A 13,165-nucleotide genomic window follows, 5' to 3' on the forward strand; every position below is an offset into this window, starting at 1 on the left:
AGCCCTTATGAATAACTGTGGCTGATATTTTGACAGCTTATTCAAGATTTCAGATGGCTCAGAGTTTTTACTTACATATCCTCTTCTGTCTACTCTCCTTTTAAAACATACAAGCATCTAAGATTGCAAGACAGAATTATCTGCTGTTTGATTTTTCCAGTTTCAACTATATTCTTTTTAAAACTACAGAATATAGTTCCTGGAAATATTCCAGTTTTGACCATTCACCTTGATTCTGAAAGACTAAAGAATTTTTTAAAGAAGTCGACCATTAAAGGAAATGACTATTTTAAATAGAGCAATGAGGAATATAGTTCATATTTCTCTATGGGAAGAAACTAAAACTGGGATAATGGATGTGCTTTTTGGGGAAGGGGTTCATTTTATCTCAAAGTAATCATTTTTTGCAGGTATTACATAGTGATTAATTCACTCTATGATTTCCTTTCCTAGAACTAAAAGACAAAAGAGGGAAATGTCGGAATTCTGCTTCATTTTTAACAGGATCTGACAAGCTGACAAACAACACAGGTAAAAGTAACTTTTCAAGACATTTAAGATTTTGACAAATAATAGGTCACAAAGTAACTAGTTGTCTACACTGGGAAGAACTCCCTTTTCCAAGAAAAATGTCTTTACCCATAAATTTATTGATGTGTATGTTACAAACTCTTTCATATCAATTATACAAATCTATTAAACATTTTTCTGAAGCTGCATGTTCATTATCATTCAACTTTTATGTATATGTTGAAGATATATTGATTATCATTTTCCAGACTCAGAACCTTATGCAGAAAGTAAACATAGAGAAAACAAGTTGAGTTTGATCTTAAAGAAGCTATTTTCAAGAGAGGAATAGTGGATGTTTGATGTTAAAATTAAAATATGATGCTGGAATGAGTTTTATAGGAATAGACCTTGAAAATTAAAATAATATGTCCTTGCCTCTAGGCAATCCTGAAGGAAGATGACTCAAGCATACTCCTTTTTAAAAAATGATATTTCAAAAACTATTTCTGGCTCTTTTCAAAACTTAAATATTTTACAACTCTTCAGACCCTAAATTATGATCTAGTTTAAAATCTTATGCTTTATAATTAGCAGTATACTTTTATGAAACTGGTCAAAACATTTTATTTTCAAAATTTAAAACAGTCTGGTATAATAATAATATACCATCATTTTTCTATTAGTCATCTTCTTAGGTAACATATCACATTTCTTACATATTTCCTCATTCTCTTTTAGTGTTCAAATTTCTCTATTTCCTTCTTTCCACTTAGAATGGTTTATTCCAAAAGCCCATATACATATTATTCATTTTCAACATAGCACCACGATTTTGGTGTGAATTATGGAACTGAGTACTTAAAAATAGAATTAAAAATACAATGGATACATTTATTGAATATATTTCCATAAGTGATACTATGATTTAACTATGTATGGTATTTCATATGTACAAGAAAATGCTGAGGTTATGTTGTTCTTATCTCTGCTTTGTATACAAGGACACAGTGGTATAGCAAGCATTAAGAACTTGTTAAGTAGCCAGGCATCAGCGGCTCATGCCTCCTAGCTACTTAAGAGGCAGAGATCAGCAGGATTGAGGTTTGAAGTCAGCCTGGGAAAATAGTTCGTGAGACCCTCAAAAAAACCCATCACAAAATAAGGTTGGTGGAGTGTCCTGAGGTGTAGGTCCTAAGTTAAACCTCAATATTGCAAAAACAAAAGTAAAAAACAAAAACAAAAGCTTGTCCCAGGTCTCATTTAAGCGAGAGAAGCAAAACTAGAAGCTAAGTTTTGTCTCAACTTAAGACCCATGGTCCCTACTGCAGTGTTATACTGCTGTCATGATTTTCTGTTTCTACATGCGCAATTATTCCATTTTATTAATATAAAAATGTTTATTGATTGTCATTTTACAAATTCAGGATGTTATATTGGCTGTGTATGAAGAAAAGTTATATGTCATCTCAGGGAAATTATTGTTATATGATAAATACTGTTTGATATTAAATTTAAAAAATGACAACAATAGCTACTATCTGTGAAAGAAATGTTTGATCCTAGTTGAGTATTTAGGGAAATTATTTTAGAGATAAGTAATTTAAGATAAACTCTAAGTACACATAGAAGTAAGTCAGGCAAAGAAAAAGGAAGATCTCTTTAACAAAGAATGATGTAATAGATCATTAATAATGATTAGGACCATGGACTGTAGGGCCTCATTTCTTGGTCTCAAATTCTAATTCTGATACTAGAAGGTAAATTATGTCTTCAATTCTGTGTACCTCATCTGTAAACATGGTACTATAATAGTACCTACCACATAGTGTAATTGCTTGGGTTAAATGAGCTACTGTGAAAGGATTTAAAAACTACTATATGAATGTTTGCTGTACTATTTTGCTCATATTAAGTTGTACATAGTCCCAAGAGGAAAGAAAGCACAGACCATGTGTTCTCTAAGTTTAAAATCTATTTGAGTTGTCTAAAAAGGAATTAATTGTGGTTATGAAGATTTCTTCAGGGTAATTAAGAATGTAATTGATAATTTCTACAAATACATATTTTGTTCAGTGTCTATTTCTAAAGTAATTATTCTTTAAACCTCTTTTTGCAGAATGTAAAAAGTTGGCTCAGGAAATGCAGGAGAATTTTCTTTAGTAAGAAAAGAATTTATGGCCCTTTTTGTGGGAGAAATTCTATAAAATGAATGTTAAAACTTTTTGTATTAGTTGTATACAATTTTATTTCAGTTGGTATATAACTTCCATCAGAATTCAAAGTGTCTAAGACTCATAAAAAAGAAACTTAACATCTTAAGTAATCCAAAAAATTAACTTTAAAAATGTCTGTTAGTACTTTAAAGAAAACCCTCAAGTTTTACTAAACCTATTAAAATCCCCAATATCTCTAAACCCAGAGTACATAAGCTTTCTGAATACCATTTAATTAAATGATGTGTGTTCTCTTCCAGTCATTGCTTCATGATACTGAAGTTATTGTGTAAACCAGAGGAGGAAAAGTATAGATAAATTTAAATGTGTAAAATATCTTGGTAGAAAGGTGTTGCATTGGATGTGAAGAAATAAAGACCTAATGCTACTACTTTCAGAAATTAAGAAAAATAACTTTTGGTTCCAACACCACTCTCTTCACTTCTATTTAAGTCACATTATTTCTCTAAGGTTAAAATGAAAAATGATTACAGGACAGCCTAGTGAGTCCAAATACTGTAGAAACCATGTGTAATGCTGGGTTCAAACCCAGAGTTCATGTATTTATTTTGCCTTGTGCCTCTTATCAGGTCTCTTCTATGGGTGACAGGGGAACAACCAATCACTCAGAAATGACTGACTTCATTCTTGTAGGCTTCAGGGTGTGCCCTGAGCTCCATCTTCTCCTCTTCCTGCTATTTCTGCTTGTATATGCCACGATCCTTCTGGGGAATGTTGGAATGATGGCCATTATTATGACTGACCCCCTACTGAACACACCAATGTATTTCTTCCTAGGCAATCTCTCCTTTGTTGATCTCTCTTATTCATCAGTCATTGCACCCAAGGCTATGAGCACCTTCTGGTCTGAGAACAAGGCCATCTCCTTCACAGGCTGTGTGGCCCAGTTCTTTCTCTTTGCACTCTTTATTGTCTCTGAGGGGTTTCTCCTGGCAGCCATGGCTTATGACCACTTCATTGCCATCTGCAACCCACTCTTCTATTCTGTTCAGATGTCAACACATCACTACACTCAGCTGGTGGTGTGTTCCTACTTTTGTGGTTGTATCAGCTCAGTTCTTCAGACTAGCATGACATTTACTCTATCCTTTTGTGTTTCTTGGGCCACTGACCAATTTTTACTGTGATGTTCGACCACTTGAGAGATTATCATGTTCTGACTTGTTCATCCATAAAATGGTATCTTTTTCCTCATCCAGCATCATCATTTTGGCTACCATCATAGTTATTGTTATTTCTTACATGTATATTGTGTCTACAGTTCTAAAGATACACTGCACAGAGGGATGAAAGAAGGCCTTCTCCACTTGTAGCTAGCACCTGGGAGTAGTTAGTATTCTGTATGGTGCTGTCTTTTCATGTATCTCACTTCTGACAGATTTCCTGAACTGAGCAAATGGCTGCTTTATTTTACTCCCTCATCACACCTATGTTGAATCCTTTGATTTACTCTCTGCAGAACAAAGATGTGAAAGAGGCTCTTAAAAAACTTTTAGAGAAGAGAAAGATTATTCTTTATTAATTCTCCCTACCATTGGTATTGTCACTCTTAATTTCATTCCTCTTGTGGCTGACAGTGAATTATTGTCCCAAATTTTATAAAAATGCTATTTGTAGATTTTTCTATACAATGTATGTGTGCCAAATAGTGCCTTAACTCCCCGCGAGACATCATTCAGAACTTTCGTAAATGTAACAGTATACCCCTACCAAGCACTACAATTTAAAGGACTACAGTTTACATCATCCTAATGATGAGAAACTAGAAGTACTCTGCTCCACATAGGCACAAGGTATCACTTCTGATCACACCTTTTGAGTATGTACTGTTTGTGTTAGATGATGCAGTAAGAAATCAATATTGTTATGAGTTGAATCATATTATGTTCAAGTTTGTATATTGAAGCCCTAGCCACCAGTACCCCTGAATGTGTGTATATTTGGAGATAGGGCCTTCAAAATGTATTTAAATTAAAATAAGCCATAAGTGGAACTTAATACACCATAACTTGTATAATTATATGAAGAGGAGATTACAACATAGAGAAGCACCAGAGATGAGCATATGAAGCATATGAAGAGGCAGCAAGAGAACAGCCATCTACTGATCAAGAAGAGAGGTCTCAGAAGAAATAAACTTTGATGATAAATTCATCTTAGACACTCAGCCTCCATAACTGCAAGAAAATAAATTTTTTGTTTAAAAGATTATGGTATTTTGTTATGACATGCTTAGAAAACTCATTCTAATACATACATAGATTAAGAAGGAATTATTATACGTGTTTATATTTATCTTGATTGCATGTGTACAAAATCTAAAAGAATTTTCCTCCTCATAAAGAAAACCTCCTGAAGCTAGTAATTGATTACAACAAGGTTGCTGGATGCAAAGTTAATACACAATGGTCATTTTTTTCTATATATCAATAATCAGTGGAATTAGAAATTTGAAATCCAATATGGAACTGACATCAGCAAAATGGCCAAATAGAAAGTCCCAATACTGATTCCTTTATAGAAACACAAATTTAGCAATAACGTGATGGAGTAAAACACCTTTATGAGAATTCCAGAATAGAGTTATAAAGTTGCAATACTCATAGGTGACCATAAACCCCAAAACAACTGCACTGAAGTAGATAAGAAGAGCAATTTCATTTTACCCATGTGATAAACCCTCAAACTGGCTCAGCTTAATTCCAAGAGAGTACCTTTGTTCATGACTTCCCCCTTGGGGGAAAGGTGACAGTGGGCACGGCACCCAAAATACTGACTTTTTAAAATGTTGAAGAGAGATTAATTTCTCTCTTGCTCCATTTGCAGTGCTGATGAAATCAGAATAGTTTAGATTCCAGGAGACCAGGTTTTGGGATGTCATGGCTAGGCACAAATTAGATGAAAGCATACAATGTGAACTCTCTACTGCTTTGGGGAGAGAGAAAAGTAGTGTGTGTGCAGCATTCTGAAATTTTGGAAGATTTTCTGAGGGAGTTGTATCAGTCTTGCCTTATTTGGGGGAGTAGCATACTTTGACTTTGATCAGGAATTAAGAATTCCAGATTGTAAGAATTCTGCTATTGCAGAATTAGAGAACTTGCATTGTTTCAGAGAGATACTAGGTGGAACAAGTGATTCTGAGCTCCTGAAAACAAAAATAAAAGCAAACAAAAAAACCTGACAAGCCTCTCTGAGAAATTGTATGGTGCTGCCCATTTTATGTGTCTCACTCCTGATGGATTTCCTGAACTAAACAGTGTCCTCCCACACTCCTCCTTTATTACACCTATGTTGAATCCTTTCATTTACTATTTGATAAACAAAGATGTCAAAGAAACTCTATCATTCTCTGATTACAATTTCTCTTCCTTCAGTTGCACTGTGCTTTTCTATTTCACAACTCTTGTGGCCATTGATGGGTTAACCTTCTGCATATTAAAACTTCATTGTTAATAGCTTGTACCATGTGATGTAGCCTTCCCATATGTTACTCATTTTTTCCCCTCTGAAGAAACATTCTTAATCCTAAAAGTCCAGGGAAATGGAAGACACCCTGGATTTTAGGGAAGCATTTTTAATGACAATTCCTTCCAATGATCTCCAATAACATTTTTTTCACAGAATTAAATGTGTGTCATATTGTGGTATAATCTCTCATATTTTATTATATAAACTGCTTAAATAAACTTCATCTAGTATTAATCTTTGAAACTGCCCTTCTCTCCTATACATGATCCTATATAAGTAATAAATTAATTTTTAAATAAATTACTTTTCAGTTTAATAGTTAATTTGGTAAGTATGTTAAATGGCTATTAAGTGTCCACTTTGATCAAATATTTTAAATATGCTACATAAATAGGATGTGGTAATAATGAGATGAAATAAACAATAAGTAACATGTAGCATATATAAAAAAATTTTAAACTGGAGCTGGCAGAATGACTCAAATGGTACCATGACGGTCTAGCAAGCATAAGGCACTAAGTTCAAACCCCAGTACCACCAAAAAAAAAAGAAATTAAAAAATTGTATTGCTAAAATGGTGGGCATTACTGAATATTCTGATGTTGCGGTAGTTGCTGGATCTTAATTCACTGAAGTAAACTGGAAATAGAGAGCCACAAATACTTTTTAGCAGTCATTCCCTCAACCTTAATTTTTTGTGTGATTATCACTCAAGGAACATCTATTATAGGTATAAAATGAAAGGAGTCATAAAAATGAAGCATGGCCTCCTCAGAATACACTGTAGTCACTCACTGGTTAATCCTTCCAAAAATAAAATGTCAAAGAATATGTGAGAACTATCCTAGAGAAAAGGGTATATTTTATTAATGCTATTTTAGCAGTGTTATAACTTAATGGCCTTGATGTTGTGATGACTTGGTGAAGCACTGATGCAACTAATTGTCCTGTTGATCTTAGAAATATTTAATGTTAGAGGTTTTATTTATATAATCCCATGTACTTATACTTTACATAATATAATGGTCTGTACTGGAATATATAATATGGAATATTTGCTCAGCTCATGATTTTGGAATGACTTTCCCTTACCTCCCCTCCATTTTCAGTATAGACAATGATCATCATGTAATTTGTTTTTAGGAAAAATATGTTTCCAAGTTTGTAGCTTGAATGTATTTTGGGATATATTGTTTACCTTGAATCAGTACTATGTGCTATGAGGATAGGGATGTAGGCAAAGTTAGCAAACGTGTAGTGTGATAAAAAGAAACACACATTTTAGTTTTACTTAAGAAATATTTTAGCGTGCATAGAGAATTAGAAACTCTGGGCAGAGGTACATAAAGGTTGCATGTGAGTCATCCTCTGTCCAGAGGCTGGATGAGTGATACACCTGTTTCATAATTTCTCTGGGTTGGGCCATTGCTATGCTATCTTTATACACACATGCACTAGATTGAAAATCCTTTAAATCTTTCTTTTTTACAGGAACAATGTAATAGCATTCCAAAAAATTAAGGATAATCTACTTTTAAATTTATGATTTTGTGAGAATCCATTAATTGAATCAATGTTTGTGAAACTTTGATATATTTTTGTCACTACAGAAATTTCTATGCACAAATAATTTCTGCATTTAAAAAGCTCACAATCAAATGAGGAGGACAAATAGCTGAGCATGATGTAAACAACACATGCTGAGCTCAGTGCATCAAGGCATTCATAAAATAGACAAAGGGAATGACACACTGAAGGTGAGTGGTCTTAATGGTCAAGAAAAATTTCTGTGGCACAATCTAAAAATAGATTCAGCCAGGTGAAATAGGGTTCCATGCAAAGGGAAATAACTGTGTGGTGATTTATAGGAAATTTAATAACTGATTTTTAATGCAGAAAGAAAGGAGTTAAGGATTTAAAAGGACATTCATAGAAATAATACAAATATATATGATAAAAAAGGACTATGACTTCCTGTAGAAAGACTCAGTGTGGAATATGACATAATCTTTGCTATGGAGGAATTCATTTGACATTGTAAAAAACAAAAATATATTATGGCTTACAATAGAAAGGATGCAAGAGCATAGAAGAACATATATAGTTCTATTAAGTGTGATTTGACTTTTAAGGTATAAAGTAACAGGTTTTGTATATATTGGTACATGGAGTATATATTTAATCTGCAACATTTTGTTAGCTTCATATTTGTCTTCTGTTAAGTGGGAGAATATTTTCAGGAAAAGACACTATTACATGCCACATCATGTATTTACCCTATAAGAACTACTGAGTGAAGTATAGTTTTATAAGGGGAAAATCCCTACTATTCATAAAAGATAAGCTATACATATTTGTTGTTCTTAAAATTTAAGTAGCACTCATTTGCTAAAAACAGATACATTAATGTAATATTGCTTATATTTTTCAAAGATCAAGACAATGGAAGCTATTATTTTTAAGAACAATATATGAACTGTAGTCAAACAATATAAAAAAGTACACAGAGAGAAAAAGAAAACATTAAAAATGGCAAAAGCCTAAAGTTGACAATAATAGATTATAAAAATTCCTAAAAATGAGACTTAAAAGAATTAGGTTCCTGTTAGAGGAGAAGAAGCTTGATTTTTAAAAAGTTGAAGCTATAATTGGTTAAGTAAAAGTTGAAAACCAATGCATAATATGATACATGGTGGGTAAAATATAATAGACTTTCCTTTCCCTTTTGATGTTTCTAAATTATGTTTGGAAAATTTCAATCATTATTGAAGTAAAAATTTCAAAACTGCCTTCTATATATAGATAAATTATTTAAGAAAATTACACTATAAAATGGTGAGTTTTCTTAAAAAAAGGATGTATTTCTATATTCAAACACAAGTGATATTGTGTTATTTAGGCTTATAACTCTCAAAGATGAAAGCATAAAGGCTGTTATTTTTTAACTGCCACACACCAAAACAGGAACAGAGCAACAAGCATGAGATAGTAACATAAAGACAAGCACCCAGTTAGAATGGCTATAATCATCTCTGTGCCTTCAGCAAAGTCATGTTTCATAATGCGTCTGGTTGGACTTACCTCCAGTGGTGGCTCAGATGACAGCTGAATGTGTTGCTGAGGTTAGAGTGTAGGAGCTACCATCAATCCAAGAGGCATTTCTGACTCTGGAATAATGAGTCACACTCATTTCTCTGGACTAACAATCCTTCATATTCAAGGTATGAGATGGAATTGCCCTTGTCTTTATGGATAATCAATATGAAAATCATTTTCAATCTTCCTCACAAAGTATCCTGCTCTTATGTGATAATGACTGTGAACATTCTGTGACAATCATAAAATATTAACATTTTTAAATCAAGCAATTGGAGCCATTAATACTCATAGACTTTCTTATTTCTTCTTGGTTATTTAAGAAATTTTGGTCAACAACATTGAATGTCCAAATTTTCATGTTTCTAAAGAAGACAGTGCATCATTTGATATGGTTGCATGAATGTGGAAAGTACTACAAGCCCTGAAATTAAAAAAGATAGCTATCATCTTTTCACTGTCAATCCTCTAGTACAGTCTAAAAACACAAAATTAGGAGAGTGGCTTCCTTTTTGAACATAACCATCACTCCAGTGATTTATACAGTGGATTTTTTTTTTTTGGTTCTGAGGTTTGAACTCAGAGCCCTCACCTTGAGCCTCTCCATGAGCTCTTTTTTAGATAGGGTCTCACAAACTATTTGCCTGAGGCTGGCTTTGAATTGCAATCCTCCTGATCTTTGCCTCCTGAGTAGCTAGGATTACAGGCGTGAACCACCAGATCCCAATTTTACAGTTCATTTGACAGCAATGAACATGGAAATCTGGATGCCACAGAGCATTATAATAAAGTGGATAGAGCAGTGGATGAATAGTGAGAAGGTGACTAATAAGTTTATCTGTAGTGTAGCTGCTTAACCTTCCTGAGGTTTATTTTTCATTTTTTCAGTCTTCACTTAGAAAACAAAAATGGCTGGATATACTTAAAAAAAAAAGAATGGCTATCATCAAAAAGACAAAAACTCACAAGTGCTGGTAAGGATGAAGAGAAAGGTAGAGTTTCCATAACAGTTTGGGTAAGAATGTAGTCATTATAGAAAACAGTATGGTGTTTCTCAAAAGACTAAAAATAAATCTACCATAAGTCAGCATTTTCACTATTGGATACACACACACACACCGCACACACACACACACACACACCACACACTGCACACACACACACACCACACACACACCACACACACACTAACCACACACACCACACACACCGCACACACACACACACACCACACACACAGCACAAACACATCACACACACTACATGCAAACACCACGCATGCACACACCACACGCACACACCACATTCACACACCACACACATACACAGCACACACACACTGCACACACACACACAAACCACACACACAGCACACACACTACATGCAAACACCACACATGCACACACCACACGCACACACCACACACACACCACACACATCCACAGCACACACACACCACACACACACACACACAGCACACACACACAGCACACACACCACACACACTACATGCAAACACCACACATGCACACACCACGATCACCACACACACAGCAGACACACACACCAAACACACACCACACACATCCACACACACACACCACACCCCCCACATCCACACACACACACCACACACACCACACACACCATACACACCACACACACACCACACACACCACACACACACCACACACACCACACACACACATACACCACACACACACCACACACACACACACACAAAATCTCCAAAAGAAATTAAATCAATATATCAGAGTGATACCTGCACTCCCACAATAGAGACTATTCACCATTAGCACTATTCACAATAGAAAAGATATAGAAGCAATCAATGTGCCCGAAAGATAAAGAAAATGTAATATATGTACACAATGGATTTTTATTTGGCCATAAAAATGAATTGAGTCCAGTCGTTCACATTGATCTTGGTAGAAATAAAGGTCATTGTGTTAAGTGAAGTAAGCCAAATGCAGAAAGCAATACTTCCTCATGCTCACACTCATATGCAGAAGATTAAAATGCTGTGTAAATTAGTAGTTACTGGGGACTGGGAAGGGCAGAGAGGAATGTGTTAGAGGGACTTTGGAGAATGAGTACCAATATACAGGTAGATAAGAGGAATAAGTTCTAGTGTTTTATAGCAGAATAGTGCTAAGCAATATATTATGTATTTTATAACGATCTAGAAGGAGTTCAAAGCTTCCCAACACAAAGAAATGATAAATATTTTTAAAAAAAGAAATCTAAGTACCTTGATTTGACCATTATACATTACTTTCTTACGTCAAATTATCACACTAGGTCCCATAACTAGTAAAATAACTTGAACAATTTGTAAAAACTAAAAATAAAATGAAAAACAAATAACATACTTTACCCATTAACATGTATCATATGTCAATATATATACATGCCCATATATACATTTATATATAATAGATAAACAATTCAAGTTGAAATATCATCTAGTATGTATAAAATATAGTATATACTCACAAAATAAACTTAAAACAACAAAGGATAATTATTAGATATTAAGATTTTGCTGTAACATGGACATTCTCGATTGATATCAATCAATCAATATGGTATAAAGACAGTAATTTCTTCGTCCTGCTTCAGCCTCAATGTCTGTCCAGTCATGAATTATCTGTGAGGCTTATTCTATTGTTCCAATTTCTGAACAATAGAAATTGAAAACATGGTGGTGCTTTATTTTTAATTAGCTGGAAATGAATGTTAAGTTGAACTTGAGCTTTTAGTGAAGCCACGAAGCCTTCAGAGCATAGAATTTCCTCTTCTGCCTAAATTCAATCATCAATACCCGTCAAGAAAATATATTTAACTCCAGCAAAAGTGAGATTGTATATAACACACATTTAGAAGGAAATAAATGAAAGATCTTGTTCTCCTTTTCTCACCTAGATGTGCCAGAACAGTGATATACCAGCTAAATACATTTCTAAAACAAATAGTCCACTCCCAGCAATGCAACTGACCCCATTAGGTTCTTAGATTCCTATTTAGTGTTCATATATATATATATATATATATATATATATATATATATTTAAACAAACAAAGTAAATGCAAAAAGTAAGACACAAATCCCATCTTGTCCCTGTTTTTTCAAAAAAAATCAGAAAATGATGGAAAAGAGCTTTAGTTAAGGCCTCAATCTAGACTGTATATGAAAATTAAACTTTTCTTTAATAATGTTAAAAATAATGTATAAAATCATTAACACTGAATATTATCTGATTATCAGGGGGTAAGTATATGTAATATTTTTGAAACAATAAATAAATTTACATACAAATGTAATCTGACTCCATGTGAAAAGTTGATTGAAATATTAGAAGAAAATAGAGACAATGCTATTTATACCAATGATGACTGAAGAAGGTTTGAAGTTCTGTTCTAAGACTGACCTATATCTACACCTCTATTCAAGCATGATTGCTTGAAGGCTGTGTGACTATAATTTAAGTTTGTTCCACATGCATTAGAATTTGTATTTACATGGAGTTGGATGATTACAATTCTAGAGTCACACTGGCTTTTGGCTCTGCCAAATTACATCAGTGAGCTCCTTATGTTTCATTTACCTCATTTAAAATGGTAATAAAGTCAATCTATGGTATATATTATGTGTTCTTGATAGATCAGCTTTCACTATTATATAATTAATAATTTATAATATTAATTAACAAATATCATATTAATTTAAATATTTTTATTAACAATATATTATTAAATAATTAAATACTTTATATCAGAAGAGAACCTTCAAAAAATAAATTTCATCCACTATATAGTGGATTCCTGAATG

General features: G+C 33.5%; 1 pseudogene; it reads left to right on the forward strand.

Annotated features, from left to right (window-relative positions):
• The first annotated feature begins 3,325 nt into the window (after window positions 1-3,325).
• LOC109703125 (olfactory receptor 9K2-like) lies at window positions 3,326-4,269 on the forward strand (annotated as a pseudogene).
• The last annotated feature ends 8,896 nt before the right edge of the window (window positions 4,270-13,165 follow it).

The sequence above is a fragment of the Castor canadensis genome, chromosome 8, assembly GCF_047511655.1.
Source record: "Castor canadensis chromosome 8, mCasCan1.hap1v2, whole genome shotgun sequence".
Taxonomy (NCBI): domain Eukaryota; kingdom Metazoa; phylum Chordata; class Mammalia; order Rodentia; family Castoridae; genus Castor; species Castor canadensis.